The following is a 20,124-nucleotide window of genomic DNA, read 5'->3' on the forward strand; positions in this document are numbered from 1 at the left end:
GACAGAGAGAAGAGGGGGGCGGCTGACAGAGAGGAGAGGGGGGGCAGCTGACAGACAGGAGGGGGGGGCAGCTGACAGAGAGGAGGGGGGGCGGCTGACAGAGAGGAGGGGGGGGCGGCTGACAGAGAGGAGGGGTGGGGCGGCTGACAGAGAGGAGAGGGGGGCGGCAGACAGAGAGCAGAGGGGGGCGGCTGACAGAGAGGAGAGGGGGGCGGCTGACAGAGAGGAGGGGGGGCGGCTGACAGAGAGGAGAGGGGGGGCGGCTGACAGAGAGGAGGGGGGGCAGCTGACAGAGAGGAGAGGGGGGCGGCTGACAGAGAGGAGAGGGGGGGCGGCTGACAGAGAGGAGAGGGGGGGCAGGTCGCTCGGCCAATCACAGGACACCCACCGCTGCCCATTCATGCTAAGCTCGGCTCAAACACAGAGCGCAGCGGCATGGATTTTAACAGGAACTGTCTACTGGAAAATGGCGGCCGGCGGAGACATTATCTCCGCCGGCCGCGGTCCTCTACCAAAAAAAAAAAATTGTGAAAAAAGGGATTTCCTGGGACATTTGCAGGGAAACCCTAAAATCGGGAAAAGGGTTTAAATCTGTGAATGTCCCAATGTTAACCTAGCATACTTGCCAACAGTCCAGATTTTCCCGGGACAATCCCGATTTTGGGACCCTGGTCCCGATCGGAGCTCATCCCGATTAATTTCCCAGGATTTTGCTTTTGTCCCGGGAAAATTGGAAATGTTTTAAGCAAAAAATGGCCGGCGGGCTACAAAAAGATGGCTGCCGCATTTCAGTGGAGTGGGAAGGGGAAGCCAATCGGCTGCTCTCTTCGGTGTACAGTGGACAATTCTCTTATATACTGAAGCTTATTGGCTGCACGGCCCCTACCCTTTCCACTGAACACACGTGAAAGGAACTGTAGCTTCTGCTGCTGGGGACAAACACTGTAATGAAGGAGATCGTCACTGCTGGGGACGCTGATGTGAGGAGGGCTCTGCTGCGCTGGGGACACCACAGATGTGAGGAGGGCTCTGCTGCGCTGGGGACACCACAGATGTAAGGAGGGGCTCTGCTGTGCTGGGGACACCACAGATGTGAGGAGGGCTCTGCTGCGCTGGGGACACCAGATGTGAGGAGGGCTGCGCTGTGCTGGGGACACCAGATGTGAGGAGGGCTGCGCTGTGCTGGGGACACCAGATGTGAGGAGGGCTGCGCTGTACTGGGGACACCAGATGTGAGGAGGGCTGCGCTGTGCTGGGGACACCAGATGTAAGTAGAGACGCTGCTGCACTGGGGACACCAGATGTAAGGAGGGACTCCACTGCCTAGGGACACCAGATGTAAGGAGGGACTCCGCTTCCTGGGGACACCAGATGTAAGGAGGGGCTCTGCTGCGGACACCAGATGTAAGGAGGGGCTCTGCTGTGCTGGAGACACCAGATGTAAGGAGGACCTCCGCTGCACGGGGGACACCAGATGTACGGAGGGGCTCCACTGTGCTAGAGACACCGGATGTAAGGAGGGCCTCTGCTGCGCTGGAGACACCGGATGTAAGGAGGGCCTCCGCTGCACGGGGGACACCAGATGTACGGAGGGGCTCCGCTGCACTGGGGACACCAGATGTAAGGAGGGGCTCCGCTGTGCTGGAGACACCGGATGTAAGGAGGGCCTCCGCTGCATGGGGGACACCAGATGTAAGGAGGGACTCCGCTGCGCTGGAGACACCGGATGTAAGGAGGGACTCCGCTGCACTGGGGACACCAGGTGTAAGGAGGGGCTCTGCTGGGGATACCAGATGTAAGGAGGGACTCCTGATGTTGGATGAGAAGGTCTGGCCCGCAGTCTCCGCTCTAATTCATCCCAAAGGTGTTCTATTGGGTTAGGATCAGGACTCTTTGCAGGACAGTCAAGTTCCTCCACCCCAAACTTTATGGACCTTGCTTTGTGCACCGGCCTGCCCTCACATCACTGGGTAAGAGGAAACTTTAATTTCTTGTAAAGGAGAGAAGAGTATTGAGGATCCACCTAGATCAGCGTTTCTCAACCAGGGTGCCATCTGTGTGCTGCGATTATGGGATGCAGTTTGCCAGTGTAATGAGTTGCCATGGTGCGGGTGCCAGCACAATAAAGATGAATGATACTCAAAGGCCAGGACATAGAGCATCATTTGTTGCTATGGTGAAGGTGGGTGGCTCAACCGCACCATGGCAGTGCATGGCTCTGATCCAGTACAGGCGACATGCAGGACCACCTCCAGCATTTAGGAAAAGAAGGAAGTCCACCTCCTCCACCTTCCACCATCTGTCACAACAATGTTGGAGCCAAGAGGTAGGGCCATGATGTGAGGAGGGGATTGTGTAATTAGTGGAGCTCTGATGTGAAGTGGGGGCTACATGATTGGGAGTCCCTGTGATGGGGGAATCATGTATAGGGGGTCACTGATGTATAGGGGGGCTCTTTTTTGATGGGGGATCTCTGACATGAAGGGGTGACTCTGATGTAATAGGGAGCATCTGCTTTGAAGGGGAGATCCAATGTGATGGGGGGGGGTCTCTGACATGATGGGGGATCTCTGATGTGATAAGAGGACCTCTGATATGATGGGGACCTCTGACATGATGGGGGATCTCTGATGTGATAGGGGGATCTCTGATGTGATAGGGGGACCTCTGATGTGATAGGGGAATCTCTGATGTGATAGGGGGACCTCTGATGTGATGGGGATTTCTGATGTGATTGGGGGACCTCTGATGTTATGGGGAATCTCTGATGTGATAGGGGGACCTCTGATGTGATGGGGAATCTCTGATATGGTAGGGGGATCTCTGATGTGATAAGGGGACCTCTGATGTGAGTTACTTCATCAGAACATTTGTGCTCATCATCCCAGACTCAGGTTTCCTATCAATAGGTCACTATGAAAACCCAAATAAGAGTGGGCACACCAGCCTAGTGCATTATCCCATAAACAATTTTTTGATAATCCACAAATAAATCTACTCACAAACAGTGTGATAGGCAAAGCGTATCAAAGTAAGCATCAGCTTCAAGGTTGCTCAATCCACACAGCGTACTTGGAAGGACACCACCTGAATCCTGACTGGCTTAATGTCCCGTACACACGGTCGGACTTTGTTCGGACATTCCGACAACAAAATCCTAGGATTTTTTCTGACGGATGTTGGCTCAAACTTGTCTTGCATACACACGGTCACACAAAGTTGTCGGAAAATCCGATCGTTCTAAACGCGGTGACGTAAAACACGTACGTCGGGACTATAAACGGGGCAGTGGCCAATAGCTTTCATCTCTTTATTTATTCTGAGCATGCGTGGCACTTTGTCCGTCGGATTTGTGTACACACGATCGGAATTGCTCGACAACGGATGTTGTTGTCGGAAAATTTTATATCCTGCTCTCAAACTTTGTGTGTCGGAAAATCAGATGGAAAATGTGTGATGGAGCCTACACACGGTCGGAATTTCCGACAACAAGGTCCTATCACACATTTTCCGTCGGGAAATCCGACCGTCTGTACGGGGCATAAGAGTATTCAGGGTATTGCCCTCTTCCTCAGAGCCAAACTATTCTGACCCTCTAAGCTCAGCAGGAGGTGTTTTGTTTTGATATTAATATCGATAAGTAACATTTTTATTTTTTACATTTTAGACTGGGGTGCCTTGAGATTTTGCATAATTTTAAAAGGTGCCAGGACTGAAAAAAGATTGGGAAACGCTGACCTAGATTACATACATCCTCTGATATAAAGACATAGAAACAATGTATTCAGTCAGTGTGTGTGTTTCCTACAGGTGGATCCAGTAACAGAAATCCCCCAGAGAGATGTCCCCGTCCTCTGTATTTCCAGGACTCCGCACAGGAATATCAGGAGATCCCTCGGGAGGATCAGGTAGATAAAACTGAAGTTTTTATTGGATAATTTAATATTATAAGACCATATCTTATTAAAACAAACCAAAATATTAATCTGTTAACTTTCATATATATTGTATGTCTGTGTTATTTAGACTCTTCTTACTATTAAAGTTGAAGTTAAAGATGAAGCAGAAGAGTCGTATATGATGGGTGTCCCCAGAGACACCAGACACCCTCAGAGAGACATCAAAACTGAGGAGGACGAAGAAGATCATGCAAGGATAAAAGAGGAGGAAATTCCAACAGAGATCAGCACAGGTGAGTAATACACACTAAATATAGTACAGTAATGATCTTTAGATCTATGCCCCTATACTGTCAAAACATATTTTTCTAATTATGGATTCCATTCTTACATAGCCAAAAAGGAAGTCAGAGGAAATGCCTCCAAAGTGATGGAATCCCCAGTTGTTACTAGTGTCTTCATTCGAAAAATTCTGATTGCAGCCCCAAATTTGGTATTTTTTTTAACTTTTAATTTCAGTGATAATGGTAAACAGGACAAATAAAGAGGGTGAATTTCCCTAACGGGCACAAACAGTAAAAATTGGTTAACAGGTGTTCTAATCCCTCTCCACACTATACTATACAAAAAAAAAAAAAAAAAAAGATTTGCCTTTAGTTATACTTTAACTGTTAGCCAAAAGAACAGAGATGAACCAGAAGAGTTTTGAGGGGCAACCCCTTTTCTTCAGAGCCAAAAGCATGGATGGCTGAGCACAGATTGTAAAGAGGGGTTGCTCCTCAAGGGTCTTCGTGTGTTACAAGCTAAGCGATGTAGGTCTGGCAGCAGTCTCACTTTCTCTTATTTGTTGAAACACCTGTGTAATGCATTTGTAATACTTGTCTTTATTCATTTAATAAAGTGTTATAGTAATGTGCTAGGCTGGTGCACCCTCTCTCTGTTGTTTTGTAGTGCTTCGTGAAAAGTTTTTGTAGCTGTCGCCTTTGGGTATTTTCACCATCTCTATTAGTCCTGGTGACTATTGTGAAAGAGACAAAAAGTGATATATTTAAGTTGTCACCAGAGCTAGAGGGAGGGTCGATTTTCTAATTTGGGTGAGTCCATGCAGCTACTGCATCTCCATTTATTAACATAGGCAGCCACATTTTGCATTCATTGTGAAAGCGCAAAATGTTCTTGAATGGAGCTCATGCCAACCGGGCAACCTTATGTGTTCAGTAAGTTGCAGTGCAGCTGCTCAGCATGGGACCGGGAGCTAGTGGAGATCACTAAGGATGAGCCGAACACCCCCAGTTCGGTTCGCACCAGAACTTGTGAACAGACCAAAACTTTGCACGAACGTTAGAATCGCATTGAAGTCTATGGGACTCGAACGTTCTAAATCAAAAGTGCTCATTTTAAAGGCTAATTTGCATGGTATTGTCCTAAAAAGTGTTTGGGGACCTGGGTCCTGCCCCAGGGGACATGGATCAATGCAAAAAAAAGTTTTAAAAACGTCCGTATTTTCGGGAGCAGTGATTTTAATAATACTTAAAGTCAAACAATAAAAGTGTAATATTCCTTTAAATTTCGTACCTGGGGGGTGTCTATAGTATGCCTGTAAAGGGGCGCATGTTTCCCGTGTTTAGAACAGAAAACAAAATGACATTTCAAAGGAGAAAAGTCATTTAAAACTACTCGCGGCTATACTGAATTGCCGGCCCGACAATACACATAAAAGTTCATTGATAAAAACGGCATGGGAATTCCCCACAGAGGAACCCCGAACCAAAATTAAAAAAAAAAAATGACGTGGGGGGTCCCCCTAAATTCCATACCAGGCCCTTCAGGTCTGGTATGGATATTAAGAGGAACCCCGGCCAAAATTAAAAAAAAAAAATTGGCGTGGGGTACCCCCAAAAATCCATACCAGACCCTTATCCGAGCACGCAACCTGGCAGGCCACAGGAAAAGAGGGGGGGGGGACAAGAGAGCGCCCCCCCTCCTTTTTTTTGTGAAATGGTAGGGGTACTTTTGTACCCCCTTACCATTTCACACAGGGGGGAGGGCTGGGATCTGGGGGTCCCCTTGTTAAAGGGGGCTTCCATATTCCGATAAGCCCCCTGCCCGCAGACCCCCACAACCACCGGGCAAGGGTTGTGGGGATGAGGCCCTTGTCCCCATCAACATGGGGACAAGGTGTTTTGGGGGGCTACCCCCAAAGCACCCTCCCAATGTTGAGGGCATGTGGACTGGTACGGTTCAGGAGGGGGGGGGGCGCTCTCTCGTCCCCCCCCTCTTTTCCTGCGGCCTGCCAGGTTATGTGCTCGGATAAGGGTCTGGTATGGATATTTGGGAGTACCCCACGCCATTTTTTTTCAATTTTGGCATGGGGTTCCCCTTAAAATCCATACCAGACCTGAAGGGTCTGGTATAGATTTTGAGGGGGACCCCATGCCATTTTTAAAAAAAATTTTGGCCGGGGTTCCCCTTAATATCCATACCAGACCTGAAGGGCCTGGTATGGAATTTAGGGGGACCCCCACGTCATTTTTTTTTTTATTTTGGTTCGGGGTTCCCCTGTGGGGAATTCCCATGCCATTTTTATCAATGAACTTTTATGTGTATTGTCGGGCCGGCAATTCAGTATAGCCGCGCCCGCGATTAGTTTAAATGACTTTTTTCCTTTGAAATGTCATTTTGCTGTCAGACTGTTCTAAACACCGTAAACATGCGCCCCTTTACAGGCATACTATAGACACCCCCCAGGTTCGAAATTTAAAGGGATATTACACTTTTATTGTTTGACTTTAAGCATTATTAAAATCACTGCTCCCGAAAAAACGGACGTTTTTAAAACTTTTTTTTGCATTGATGCATGTCCCCTGGGGCAGGACCCGGGTCCCCAAACACTTTTTATGACAATACCATGCATATAAGCCTTTAAAATTAGCACTTTTGATTTCTCCCATAGACTTTTAAAGGGTGTTCCGCGGCATTCGAATTTGCCGCGAACACCCCAAATTGTTCGCTGTTCGGCGAACTGGCGAACAGCCGATGTTCGAGTCGAACATGAGTTCGACTCGAACTCGAAGCTCATCCCTAGAGATCACTGCAATAGAAGTGCATACTACAGTGATTTCCAGCTTCCATGGGGATCCCACAGGTATGGCACATACATACTTACCTTGGTCCAAGCTGGATCAATGTAACTACAGTATCTCACAAAAGTGAGTACACCCTCACATTTTTGTAAATATTTTATTATATCTTTTCATGTGACAACACTGAAAAAATTACACTTTGCTACAATTTAATGTAGTGAGTGTACAGCTTGTATAACAGTGTAAATTTGCTGTCCCCTCAAAATAACTCAACAGACAGCCATTAATGTCTTAACCGCTGGCAACAAAAGAGAGTACATCCCTAAGTGAAAATGTCCAAATTGGGCCCAAAGTTTCAATATTTTGTGTGGCCACCATGGTGTTCACCAGAGCTTTACAGGTTGCCACTGGAGTCCTCTTTCACTCCTCCATAACAACATCACGGAGCTGGTGGATTTTAGAGACCTTGCGCTCCTCCACCTTCCGTTTGAGGATGCCCCACAGGATGCTCTATAGGGTTTAGGTCTGGGTCTGGAGACATGCGTGGCCAGTTTATCACCTTTACCCTAAGCTTCTTTAGCAAGGCAGTGGTTGTCTTGGAGGTGTGTTTGGGGTCATTATCATGTTGGAATATCGCCCTGCATCCCATTCTCCGAAGGTAGGGGATCATGCTCGGCTTCAGTATGTCACAGTACATGTTGGCATTCATGGTTTCCTCAATGAACTGTAGCTCCCCAGTGCCAGCAGCACTCATGCAGCCCCAGACCATGACACTCCCACCACCATGCTTGACTGTAGGCAAGACACACTTGTCTTTGTACTCCTCATCTGGTTGCCACCTGTCAGAAACCTTGAATCAGACTGAGACAGAAGCGCAGTTAAAATCACACTCATTTAATAATAGTAATAGTAAAAGGTAAACAGAGAAACATGGTCAAGTCATAGCCAGAGCTTGGTAACCGGATAGTCAGACAAGCCAAAATGTCAGGTAAGCGTACTTCGACAGGCCAGGAAATCAGGAAACCGGAGAATCAGCGTAGTGGAACAGCAAGCAGGGTCAGAAACCAGAAGGGACGTCAGCTAAGCAAATCTTCAACAGGTACACAGGAGAGAGTCTCTGGATGTGTTAACCAAGGCAAAGGCAGAGAGAAACTGAACTGAACAGCTTAAGTAACCAGCAGGACTGATGAACAGGATATCATCAGGTGAGTCACTGTGGAAAAGATCGGAGCTGGCAATTAACCGACAGCTGAGCGGCCTGCTCTGAGAAGGAAGGGCTGAGCCCAGCCCTGACACCACTACACACGCTTGACACGATCTGAACCAAATAAGTTTATCTTGGTCTCATCAAACCACAGGACATGGTTCCAGTAATCCATGCTTGTCTTCAGCAAACTGTTTGCTGGTTTTCTTGTGCATCATCTTTAGAAGAGGCTTCCTTCTGGGACAACAGCCATGCAAACTAATTTGATGCAGTGTGTGGCGTATGGTCTGAGTACTGACAGGCTGACCCCTCACCCCTTCAACCTCTGCAGCAATGCTGGCATAAGTCTTTTTCCCAAAGACAACCTCTGGATGTGATGCTGAGCATGTGCACTTAACTTCTTTTTTATTTGACCATGGCGAAGCCTGTTCTGCGTGAAACCTGTCCTGTTAAACCTCTGTATTGTCTTGGCCACCGTGCTGCAGCTCAGTTTCAGGGTCTGGGCAATCCTCTTATAGCCTAGGCCATCTTTATGTAGAGATACAATTCTTTTTTTCAGATCCTCAGAGAGTTCTTTGCCATGAGGTGCCATGTTGAACTTCCAGTGACCAGTATGAGAGAGTGAGAGCGATAACACCAAATTTAACACACCTGCTACCCATTCACACCTGAGACCTTGTAACACTAATGAGTCACATGACACTGGGGAAGGAAAATGGCTAATTGGGCCCAATTTGGACATTTTCACTTAGGGGTGTACTCAATTTTGTTGCCAGCAGTTTAGACTTTTTTTTTTTTTTTTTTTACAATGTATTCTTTATTTATTTATATTATCCAAAATACACACAACAGTTGGTATATCCACACATGAAATTAAATCTAGTGCTCATAAATCCGGCCTATACCGACCAGATATATCTCTACAGTTACAGTTAATGTAAATATATGAATAGTGAATATATGAACGGTCATATCTAAACATCCATTTGTCGTGAGATCTACCAGGTCTTAAACTATTAAATAAACACACAAAACAAAAACAGGGCCAAAGGTAAAAAAAAAAGGGGGTGGGGGGAAGGAAAAGATAAAAAAAGACGGAAAAGCAAAAAGAGGAAAAAAAACAATAAAGAAAGAACTAAAACAAATATAGCCACCCTTAGGGGAGGTAGAGGCACTTACTAGCATTTCCACATTATATTTCGATCACCTTAAGGTACAAAAAGGTCCTTTCCCTCCTCCGAGAGTTTGAATATATTCCACTGGGCCCAAGTTTCCGAATATATCTTGTGCCAATTTTGGGCCGAAAGTATCAACTCCTCCAACCTATTTGCCTCTTCCACTCTTATAATCCAGGACGAGATAGAGGGGGGTCTTGGATCTCTCCACTGTCGTGCAATACATGATCTAGCAGCGTTATAAAGATAGCGCAAAATTCATTTATTGTATGTCTTTTCTGGTATATGTGAAACGTGTAATAAGAATAGTGCCAGATCTTCAGGGAGGATACAGTCAGTAAATTTCTGAGATATACGGTGCACCTCCTTCCAGAAATATTCCAGTTTCAGGCATGACCAGAAAATATGAAATGGCGTCCCCCTGTCTTCCAGACATCTCCAACATTTGTCAGAATTCAAGGGGGAGTATTTATGGAGTATTGAGGGTGTATGGTACCATTTCGTCAAGATTTTAAAATTGGCTTCCTGGGCCCGTGTGCATATAGATGATTTTAGAGCCTGACTTATAATTCTTTTCTGTTGTACCAGGGAGAAGGTCCTGTCCAATATCATTTCCCACTTCCTTATAAAAGGAGGGATATACCCCTCAGGGGGGCAATCAATAACACATACATTTGTGAGAGTGTGTGAGATAGTGGGCCTTTCTCTTCACATAGTTTTTCTAGCGGAATCAACAGTCATTGGAATCTGTCTGGGGGTGGAAGGGTATTAAGAAAATGTCGAAGTTGTGCACCACTCCAAAAGTCAAGACTGAATCGTTCCTTTGATGAGGTCAGCACCGCTAATGAAGGCCAAGTCGTGGTTTGTGCAAAATGCGAGGCCTGGTAACATTGTGATTCTAACAGTGTTCTAAATGGGCCCTCCTGTAATCCCAGGGGAAAATGGGGATTCCCCACAATAGGGTAAAGGGGGGAATATACAGGTGATAGCAAGGTAGTGGAACATATTTGAGAGCAAATACGCAAGGTAGAGCCTATGGTTGGGTGCTTCCTGAGGGCCAGACTAAGATCTGCATAGCACCAAACTGCCCATCGCAGTGGTACCGTACTTTGGGATTGCTCAATCCTTGGCCACAGTTTGAGATCTACATGTCTATTAATCTCCCCATATGGGCTGCCTGATAATATTTCTGCATGTCAGGTACCGCCATCCCCCCATACTGCTTAGGCATAGTCATAAGTCGGCGTTGTAATCTAGGTCTTTTATTGGCCCAAATAAAGTTAGTTATTAACGCATTGATCTGTTTAAAAAATTCTGGGGGGGTGTGAATTGGCAGTGTTTGAAAGAGATGCACAAATTTAGGCAGGATTGAAATTTTAATTATATTGCACCTACGAAACCAGGAAAAAATGCCCTGGTGCCATTTAGAGAGTAAGGTCCGTACCCTACCGAGTAAGGGTGGGAAATTCAATGCGTATACTTGATTTAACTTAGGTGGAATAAACATGCCCAAGTTTTTTAAGGGCCGTTGCAGTCCATCTAAAATTAAAATTAGCTTTTAGGATTTTGATTTGAGATGAAGGCATAGATCCCCCATTGCCTCTGACTTTGAATTACCCACCGATGTATCTACCTTAGGTTCTAGGGCGAGATTAAAATCTCCGCCCAACAGTAGCTTGCCTTCGGCAAATTTCATGAGCCCATTGATAGCAGAGCAGATAAACTGGTCTTGATTGTAATTTGGTACATAGACCGTTGCAAATGTTATTTTAGTGCCACCAATTATACCCTTAAGGAACAAACATCTACCCTCCCTGTCTGCTCTTATATCTTGTAGGCTCCATGGAACTCGCCTGGAAATCAAAATAGATACCTCTCTGGTCTTGGATATCCTATTTGAAGCATGGTACACAAATGAAAAAAGGCTGTTCTTTAGGGTTGGTACCTTGCCTTCTTTAAAATGGGTTTCCTGAATATATGCTTCGTCAGAGTGTGGCCGTTTCAAATCCTTGAGGAGCATCCTACGCTTCTCAGGTACATTGAGCCCTTTAACATTTAAAGATGTGATCTTCAGTACCTCCATCTTCCCCCTATAGGTGATAGTGAAAAATAAACCAAGAGAAAAAAAAAGGGAGAAAAAGAGAGAGGACAAAAGAAAGAAAAAGATATAGAGCAAAAGGGTTCTAGCGGTTTAGACATTAATGGTGTTAAGTTATTTACTTTACACAGCAAATTTACACTGTTATACAAGCTGTACACGCACTACTTTACATTTTAGCAAAGTGTAATTTCTTCAGTGTTGTCACATGAAATGATATAATAAAATATTTACAAAAATGTGAGGGGTGTAATCACTTTTGTGAGATACTGTATGTAGAATTTAGCTTAAAAGGTGTTCTCCGGGCAAATTCTTTTTTTCCCATGCAGTGGGGCTGTGCCCGCACTGCATGGATTAACTGCTCGTTTTTGTCTAGAGGATTGGAGAGCCAAGATGTACCCACCTAATCCTCCAATCCTCCCAGCACAAGACTGATCCCTGCAGCTCCTGCTCCCCCCGTGGTCTAGCGGTCTTGTGTTGTGGACTGTTTCTGGTGTCATCACGCCCATAAACCTGCTCTGGACATGAAGATGTCAGAAACAGTCACCTGCTGGATGTAAGGGAGCGCCATTTTCTAGAGGATCGAAGGATCATGTGAGTATAGGCTCTGGGTTCACCACTAGACAAAACTGGATGTTAACCCATGCAGTGAGGGCACAGCCCCACTGCAAGGGGAAAAAATATTCCCCAGAGTTGGGTTGTATCTGGATCTCTACTTTATCCTTTTAATTTACCTAAATTTCTTATTTCCACCAGATGCTCAATTCAACAGAAATATTGAGAACCAACATCCTATCTCTCCAGCAATAGAAGATGATGACATCACACCTCATTTTTCAGAAGAAAACCCCATTACTCCAAACCTCCATCTGCCACCTCACAGTGCAGATCTCTCATCTGGTCCCTCTATACATGGGGATTGTTTTCCTACTCACTCACCTCCCACCACCCATCACGCAACTCATAAAAGGAATCAAGCAGACATGTGTTCTGCAAGTGGTGAATGTTTTACCCAGAGAGCAGACCTCACCTCACACCAGAAATTCCACTCTGTTTTCATGCTCTGAATGTAGCAAATCTTTTGCCCAGAAAGCCCATCTTCTTGCTCATCAGAGCACTCACACGGGGGTGAAGCCATATGCATGTTCCGAGTGTGGGAAATGTTTTGCTAAGAGGTGGAATCTTACCACACATGAGAGAATTCACTCAGGGGAGAAGCCATTTTCCTGTCCTGAGTGTGGCCAAAGTTTCCCTAGTAAATCATCTTTGGTTCGATATGGATTCATTCATACAGGCGAGAATCCTTATTCATGTTTTGAATGTGGGAAATGTTTCTCTCAAAAGCAGCAACTCACTCGGCACCAGAGAACTCACTCAACCGAGAAGCCATATCCTTGCCCCGTGTGCGGGAAGTGTTTTTCCCAAAGAGACCATGTTACCTCCCATCAGATGAGCCACACGGGGGAGAAGCCATTTTCATGTTCAGAATGCGGCAAATGTTTCACCTGGAGGACCAGTCTCGTTGAACGTAAGAGAACCCACACGGGGGAGAAGCCATATTCATGTTCAGAATGTGGAAAACTGTTTTCCCAGAAGGCACGTCTTATCTCCCATCAGAGGATTCACACGGGAGAGAAGCCGTATTTGTGTTCGGAATGCGGAAAGGGTTTTTTTTTTTTAAACACTTACTTATTAAACACTATAGAGCTCACACAGGAGAAAAACCCTTTTCTTGTTCAGAATGCGGAAGGTGTTTTTCCCAAATTGAACATCTGAACTCGCATCAGAGGACTCACACTGGGGAGAAGCCTTTTTCGTGTTCCGAATGTGGAAAATGTTTTGCACAGAAAGGGCACCTTAACTTCCATCAGAGGACTCACACTGGGGAGAAGCCTTTTTCGTGTTCCGAATGTGGAAAATGTTTTGCACAGAAAGGGCACCTTAACTTCCATCAGAGGACTCATACTGGGGAGAAGCCTTATTTATGTTCCGAATGTGGGAGGTGCTTTTCATCAAAATACTTACTTGTTATTCACCAAAGGGCTCACACAGGGGAGAAACCTTACTTGTGTTCGGATTGTGGGAAGCAATATGCTAAAAGATCAAATCTCGATAGACACAAGACAACTCATGCAGGAAAACGTTTCTTTGTTCCAGATGTTATGAGTGTTTTTCTTGAAAGTCACCTCCTGTAAGAGATGAAAAACAGGAGACGCCAGAGTCATGTTGTGAATGTTGAAGGAGCTCATTAAATAATTTACAAGGGTAATCTCCCAAGTTCCTCCTCTTGTGAGGGAAAAGTTTCCCACCAGTGGCAAGTCATGCAGTGAAAGGTTTCTTTGTTCCAGATGTTATGGGTGCTTTTCTCAAAAGTTGTCTCCTGTACGAAATGGCAAATAGGAGAAGCCATAGTCGTGTTTTGAATGTGGAAAGAGCTCATCAAATAATCTACAGGGGTCCTCTCTCAGTTCCTCCTCTTGTGGGGAAAAGGTTCCACACCGGTGACAACTCATGCAGAAAAGCAAAGCAGTTGTTATAGTCATGTTCTGAATGTGGAAGTTGCTCATCAAATAATTTACAGTGGCTGTCTCCCAAGTTCCCACTCTAGTTCGGGAAAGGTTTTACAATGGTGAAAATACTTCTTTATGTGGGAGATATTTTTACCCAGAAAGGACATCTTAAAGTGATTCTAAAGCCTTTTTTTTAAAATATGCCATACTTACTTGCTCTGTGCATTGGTTTTGCACAGGGCAGCCAAAATCCTCCCGCCAGCTCTCCTGGCTCCTTCTGTTTGGTGAGTGTTCCCATAGGAAGCCACTTCCTATGGAGGTACTCGTGCGGGCTTAATCCCAAGCTTGTTGCCTGTGTCTGTAGACACAGACAGCAAGGCTCGGCCCCTACCCAGCTCCCTTGTCACATGATTTGATTGACAACAGCAGGAGCCAATGGCTCCCACTGCTGCCTCTCTGTCCTGTTAGGAGAGAGAGAGCTGCTGCTCTTGGGCACAGCACTGGATCGAGATCGGACCCAGATAAATTATAGGGGGGGATCCTAATCACAGAAGATTTTTTACCTTAATGAAGAGAATGTATTAAGGTAAAAAAACACAAGCCTTTATAACCACTTTAACTTCCATCAGAAGACTTATACCAGGGAGAAGCCTTATTTATGTTCCAAATGCGGGAGGTTGTACTCATCTAAGTATTTACTTGTTATTAACGAGAGGCATACACAGGGGAGAGGTTATACTCGTGTTTTCATTGTGGGAAAAGATATGCAAAAAGATTAAATTAGGCAAAAAATATAGGCAATAGACAACCCATGCAGGGAAAGGTTTCTTTGTTCCAGTTTATATGAGTTCTTTTGTTGAAAATCATCTTATGTATGAAATGAAAAACAGGAGAAGCCATAGTCTTGTTTTGAATGTGGAGGGTGATTTACTGTAGGAGCTCACAGGGCTTAAGCAGGGTGCCAGAATAAGGAGAGTGGTAAAATCCAAATCCCCAGCCACTTGCTGGGGATTCTGATTTTTACAGTGCTGCAGACATGTTTTTTACCTGTTGTGTTGTTTACCTTAGTAAAGCCGACTGTCAGCTTTCATTCAGTAGTGATACAAGCAGTTGTGAAGTTACCTATCACTTCACCTCCACTGCGATTTTCCTCCCCCCATGTTCACCGAGCTCTGCTGTCCCACCTGCAGGCCCGGTGCTGTCATGGCCGTTTGTCGCTGGCAAGGTGGCGGGAGCTCAGCAGACCTCCTGTACACAGACCAGTAAGTGACGTGTATGACACCACTTCCTGGACTGGAGCTACCATTCTCTGGAATCAGTTTTGATGGAAGCAGCTTATTGAACGCGGTTTTGTGTTCCTTCAGCTGCAGTGGATTAGAGAGGAGACATCCAGGGTCTAAAAGACCCTGGGTGTCTCCATAAAGAGAACCCCTCACCTATATGCTATCACATAAGGGGCTATTGGTCCCGTATATGATAGCAATGAAAGTTATGTAGAAAAAAAAAAGTAAAGACCCCCCCACACACACACCAACCCTACAAAAAATGCATTCCCTGAGGTACCTACATATGAAAATGGCGATTGTCCTACACGTATTATATATGAACCTGCACGCCAGAGTGAGAGCAATAATTTTAGCATCAGTGCTCCTGCGTAATGCCGCGTACACACGGTCGGACTTTTCGTCTACAAAAGTCTGACGGACGCCGACGGACCAAATCCGGCGGACAATTCGATCGTGTGTGGGCTTCCCCGGACTTTCAGCGGACTTTTCCAGCCGCAAATCTGACGGACTTTAGATTTGGAACACGCTTCAAATCTTTACGTCGTAACTACGCCGGACCCAGAAATCCGCTCGTCTGTATGCTAGTCCGACAGACAACAACCCACGCTAGGGCAGCTATTGGCTACTGGCTATCAACTTCCTTATTTTAGTCTGGTGTACATCATCACGTACGAATCCGTCGGATTTTGTGTGATTATATATAGGCAAGTCCGTTCATTAGAAAGTCCGCCGCAAGCCCGCCAAAAGTCCGTCGAAAGTCTGTCGGACGGGCTGTCGGACTTTTGTAGCCGAAAAGTCCGACCGTGTGTACGCGGCATTACTCTAAACTGATGACATGTAGGGGCTTTTAACATGTTGCGGGCGCATGCAATTTTAAGATTTGACATGGGTATCTATTTACGTGGTACAACCTTATCTTTTATATTTTACAAAAAAATTAGGTAATAAATTGAATTTATGTGTCCATAAATTAACTTTAATGTATTTTTACTAAAATGTTGCTTTATATAATAAAAAAACAATATTTTGCGGGTTTTAAATAATCTTCAGGCCTAAAATGATTTTAAAACATGTAAACAAAAAATTAAAAAATGTAAAAAATGGCTCCAGGACTGTCGTTGTGTAAGGGGTGGTGGGAGGACAGTGGGGGGGAGGCAAAATGTAGCTTCGCCTAAGTAGGCAAAAATCCTTGCATAGGTCCTGGGAGCTCATTAAATATTTTACAGGGCTCTCCAAACTTCCTACTGTTGTGCAAGAAAAGTTTCACATTGAAGAAAAAACTTTTCTATGTTCAGAATGTGGGAACAATTTTACAAAGGGGACAGCTTACCACACTTTCCATGTTTTCATGAACCTCTTGCCACCCATGTAATGCATATGTGTGGCAGCAAAGAAGATGTGCTTAATGCCCACATGTCGCATATATGCATCTATGGCCAGTTGAGGTTTTGGTACTAAGAGTGTGCTTATTGTGCAGTCCCAGCACGGTGACCGAGCTATCATGGATAACTCCCAGTAATGATTATGAGCTGGTGGGAAAGCCAATCCCAGTGGTCATGTGATTGGATAGTTCCGCTCATTGCCACCCCTGCTTTCTGTTCTTGGCTGACAGGAACCCGACATGATCTGCTGCTGTTGTAGCTCATCCACCTGAAGGTTTGATGTGTTGTACTTTTGAAAATGTGTTTTGTTTTTCAGCTCATTATTATTATTATTATACACGATTTATATAGCGCCAACAGTTTATGCAGTGCTTTACAATGTAGAGGGGGGACAGCACAATTACAGTGCAGTTCAATACAGAAGGGACAGGAGGGCCCTGCTCATAGAGCTTACATTCTAACGGGAGGGGGTGGTGGTACAAAGGGTAATAGATGCAGGGAATGATTAGATGGGGGTGGCTTGGGGACAGTTGTTGGGTGGGTGTGGGATAGGCTCATTCTGAGTAAACTCTCTAGACCAGTGGTTCTCCACCTTATTGAGACTGGGGCCCAATAAATTCATCCAAAACCTTCCATGCCCCAATAGTAAAGAAAAAGTTTATACTCACAATAAAAGTATGGGAATACAAACTATGTATTGAAATTCTGGAAGGCTCTTCATTGGGCTGGGTGTTACTGTGGTAGGATGGTGTTTCTGGTGGCAGTTAGAGGATCTTGAAGCAGACATGGTGGCCCTTCAGGGGATGAGGTTTCTGGATGGAGCTGGAGGCAAGCATTCAGGGATGGGGTCTTTACAGGAGGCTGGTGGCTTCGCAGGGAGAATGTGGGAGACTTTAGGGCCTTGTGGGGGAAGGGAAAACTGTTGGAGTTTGGAGGCACTATGGGGCTCTGCAGTAAGTTAAGGAGCCCTACAGGCACTGCGGGAAGTTGAGGGGCACTGAATGCTCAGAGGGTCTAGGGGTACTGTGTGAGGTTGAATGTCTGCTATGGAAGGTAGGGGGACACTATTGGAGCTGGGAGTCACTGTGGGAGGTTAGGGGACCCGCATCTGGCTGGAGATGCGGAAGGAGGAGTCTGTGGCCCGGTGATTGAGAAGCACTGCACTAGACAGTTGTGCATGAAAATTCCAGATCAGCAGTTGCAGAAATATATAAGCCAGCTCTTCTGCCATTAATAGTCATGCCATGCTCCAAATCACATCAAATGATGTAAACATTTATTGAAGCGCCTGTATCTGCATGATTTTATGTCATGTGATCCCATCATCGTTGACCAGTAAGTTGAATTCCAGTGCATGAATAAGCAGGTGAACAGGTATTCCTTATAAATAGTTTGGTGAGGGGACACAACTTTGGTCTGTACATATTTATGAATGAAGCCTGCAGACACTGTTTGCAGACTTCGTTAAAACAGACACCACTGTCAGCACCCTGAAACACATAGTGAGACCCAGATTATTGACTGTCCTGGCAATTTCACTAGGTAGAGTTGGTGTAATGGGGATGAAAGCCTTAGGTGTAAACAAGGTATGCTCAAGGTCTTGTCAGATGTCAGCCAGATGTCTTTTTTTGGGTGTAACTTATATGCCCATAATCCATAACTATGTAATAATTGGGTTCATTCAGAAATAATACCCGCTTATGAATGGAAGGGAATTAAATTTCATGGCCGTATCTTCTGAATGATTAGTCTGACATAGAATTGTAGGTCGTGATGGAACTATTTGTAACACCTTAGTGATTATGTATATGTTCTTCCTATGTTTTTGTGGGTTTTTTTCTTTGTGAAAAGCTAATAAAAATGATTAAAAAAATGTCCTTCCTCTCATACTCAAATGTACCTCATCTCTGATTTGAGGGAAGTGGGCCTGCTACTGATTTCCTACTGATTTCCTTCTGACATTTTATAGACCTTTGACCATTATGAGTTGGCACATCCTGGAGGGTACCTGAATTTGACCTCTTGCAGACCCTGTACAGCAGGATTGGAGGGTGAGAAGGTAGTAATACAAGAAACCAATCACTTTATGTGCTGACAAGAAGCATGGTAATTGGAGGTGAAGAAAAAAGGCTTGAGAAAGGAGCCTAGGCAGCTCCAAAACTTGTAGCCATGCCCCTTTTGCCCTCTAGCAACGTTTGACATCACTTCTGGTCCAGCCTGCACTCTACCGGAATCCCTGGCTTCCTGTTTCTGAGCCTGCTGCCTAGTTTCTTCCACCTGGCCAGCTGTGGTGAGGCTAATTTCTGCAATGGAGTGATATGCCACCCATCTACATGGGTTCTGTACCAGGATGTGCTTATGACAGGCGCCATATTTTTCTACCTTTTGTGAGTTGTTTTTTGTCTTTTTCTATTATTAACCTCTTCGCGCTGGGGGTTACGCATATATGTGGCATCTCGGCCGGTGTGCCTTAACACAGAAAGGCTGCATATATGTGTACCAGAATGTAAACAGAGCTGTGCATAGAACGTGCGCATAGTTACCAGTGGCTAGCGGAAAGCTCCTGGTCTCCTCTTCCGACCAAGACCTTTCCAATCATGTGATCGCTGTGAGCCAATCACAGTGGTCACATGATCAGAAATCCCGCCCCGCCTCCCGGCATCAGAAACCTCTTAAAGGGCCTGGAGGCACCAGTGTGAAGGGAATAAAGTCTTTCTAATGCTACAGTTAGGCACCCTCTGGTGTTCCTTTCTAGTTAGAGGAGAGAACAGAGTGATCAAGAGATGAACTCACCACTCTGCTGCTTCTCCTTAATTGCCCAGTCAGAGGTTGGGATGAGTCCAGGATGACCTGAGCTCAGAGAAAGTGGTTGAACGATGAAAAGACCGAAGGATATCTAGCAGCAGATAAAAGTACTGCTGGGGAAACCTCTGGATTGAAGGGGAATATTGTAGCAAAAAGTCAGTTTTGCTATTTTATCTTTTATTTTTATCTCCTTATTTTTGTCTGGAGTTCTGCATTAAATAACAAGCTTAAATTTCTGTATTCTTATTCCCCTTTATTTTCATAACTGTTTGCAGTCTTCTTCCACTCTTTGCTTGTAACATCTTGTGTGCTGTCCCACCTTGCGAGAATATTGATAAAATATATGAAATCAAAAAGTTGAATGTGCTAATGTGATCAAAAGCTCAATAGTGTTTGTTAGTTAAAGTGGTTGTAAACCCTTACATATACTTAGTGAAAGGGCTATCCTCAGGCGATACACAGAGATGAAACAAATCCTCCTACATAAGTTGTATCTGTTTATCTGCAATCTTCTCTTCATCTGTTGAAAGTGCTGAACTTATAAGCTTGTCTAATAGGGCGTACACACGGGCGGACCTTCCGACCGGACGGGTCCGACAGACTTTCCGACGGACTTCCGACTGACTTTTTTTTACGAACGGACTTGCCTACACACGACCAGACTACGGACGGACTTGCCTAC

The 20,124-nt window shown here is 45.3% G+C and overlaps 1 pseudogene; it reads left to right on the forward strand.

Moving 5' to 3' along the window:
- The first annotated feature begins 372 nt into the window (after window positions 1-372).
- Window positions 373-20,084, forward strand: LOC141104521 (uncharacterized; annotated as a pseudogene).
- Window positions 20,085-20,124: the final 40 nt, after the last annotated feature.

This window comes from Aquarana catesbeiana, linkage group LG08 (assembly GCF_042186555.1).
Source record: "Aquarana catesbeiana isolate 2022-GZ linkage group LG08, ASM4218655v1, whole genome shotgun sequence".
Classification (NCBI taxonomy): domain Eukaryota; kingdom Metazoa; phylum Chordata; class Amphibia; order Anura; family Ranidae; genus Aquarana; species Aquarana catesbeiana.